Source organism: Larimichthys crocea, chromosome XII, assembly GCF_000972845.2.
Source record: "Larimichthys crocea isolate SSNF chromosome XII, L_crocea_2.0, whole genome shotgun sequence".
NCBI lineage: Eukaryota > Metazoa > Chordata > Actinopteri > Sciaenidae > Larimichthys > Larimichthys crocea.
The window spans coordinates 8,576,623-8,578,832 of NC_040022.1; positions in this window are offsets into that span (position 1 = coordinate 8,576,623).

The following is a 2,210-nucleotide window of genomic DNA, read 5'->3' on the forward strand; positions in this document are numbered from 1 at the left end:
TTAGACAACAAAACCATCATATTACATCCAAGTTAAACACTCTGTTTGTAGTATTGCTATTTTATTTGTATTCTTATTAGATATGCACATATCTCAAAGAGATGGGAGCTGTTCAATAATTACAAATAATGACTTAATGTTGAAATCAAATATTTCTTTGTTTTCATAGGTATGAACCTTCTTTTTTTTTTGACTCTGGGACCCTTTTCCTGTCCCTGAGCCCCACTTTGGGAACCGCTGAGTTCAGTCATGTTAGTTATGGATGATCATTTAAATACATGAAACCTTTAAACAGTGAGGCAGGTTAAACAAACAGGCTTGGTTGTTGAGATGTGGGTGTATTTAAAAGAAGGAGGAGGAGGGGGGGGGGGGGTTCTGAGATATTGCTGGAGGCACAAAGCGAAAGTGAAACTATAATATGTTACTGTTAGAAAGGCGAGAGCTTCAGTTACGACCTGCGCTGTGTTATGAACAAAATATATGACCAAATAAAGGAAGGCTTCAACTACTAAAAAAGAAACAAGGACGATTCAATAGAAGACAATAAAAACCTCCTCCTCACACGTGCATTGCAGCCATTCACAACATTCCCTGTCAGGAAACCAAATTGGAAAGCTCCTCCGCCTGTGCAAGCCCTCTGCACTCAGCCTAAATCCTATCTGCTCATTAGGTTTCCAAATAATTAATTCGACTTTATTTATCCCAAGTCTGGCGCTGTCATAATGTTAATCAGAGTTGAAATTTCGCACCCCACTCATTCCCTGACCCTTGGCACCCGGATTGGCATGTTGTAATAACCTGAATCTCTCAACAGAAGCTGCGATAATTGTTACCCTATTAGCATGCAAATTGTTTAATTAATATTATTATGAGGAAGTATATAATCCGCTCGTCACTTGACCCCCAAGCCCAAATAACAACCCTCTGTATTTCAGCGTGTAGCCCTACATTTTAATGAACTCCTCAGAAATGATCTCGCCTGTTTATCCATCTTGCTTTTGTGTGTGTGTGTGTGTGTGTGTGTGTGTGTGTGTGTGTGTGTGTGTGTGTGTGTGTAGCAGCAGCAGCAGCAGTGCAGGCTCGTCTTTGAAGCCCCCCCATGCACCCCCACCCCTCCCTCTTTGTATTTTAACTTTAATTTTAACGCACACGGACAAGATCTTATGAATAATTCCTCCCCATTCATTTCTTTTTGAACATCTAAAATTCAATAATTGCTTTTCGTCATTTTCCAAGCATATATAGGCTGTACCCCCCCCCTCTCCCCTCCTAACTCCGGCCGCACACAGGAGCTCAGTGAAAGGCAGCCTCTTGACACAGTCTCCAGAGACATTGCATTTAAATCCGTTTTTCTACAACCGGGTGACATTGTCAGATTCTAGCTTTAATTAACCCGATAATAAGGCGAACAAGGCCAGCATTCAGACGCGCTGTTGCCCTGCCTTGTTACCCTTTTTATAACTGGCCCTTTTGGCAGCTGTTCACAGGGAAAGAAAGAAAATAACAATACAAATATGTATTTTATTTATTTATTTATTTTTGTTTGGAGCCCGGACACATGCTCTTTATTGCATTTATGTATCGTTGATGTGAATCAATAAGAGCACATGGCCTGCAGGCTAATTGATTAAAGTTTTCATCTTGAGGAGGAAAAATTCCTGGACACATAAAGTGGTGGAGGGAAAAATCATGACAGATACACACACTTCAGTGTTTTCCTCCCCTTCAAAACTAACATGATATATGACTTTATGCTCTTTGGATATGTAGAAAGCAACTAAACATCAATACTTTATTACATCTGCTGGCTTTTAATACTTCACTTGTTTTTTTCCACCTCAAGCACCATTTAGATGATAAAACAGCCTTTTCCTTCCATTACAGACATTCATTCTGAAGAGGGTCCATGACCAGCAACACACACCGAGGCCCAAAGATGATGATCTGACTTCATACTGAGACAGTACACTTTTATGGTAACTGTTCATTTCATCAGTGAGGGGTGTTAAATGTCTAATCACTTAGGAGTGCTCTTAAGTTTAGTTTAAGTCCACTGCTCACCTCAGTGATGGATGAGGTGGAGGAAAAACAGCAGTGGCACTGATGGAGCACATAGAAATCCCACCTAACACACACACACACACACACACTTTAATGAAGAGTTCAAAAGTCCAGGCACGTTTTTCTGGACTCTTTGTACCCATCAAAGT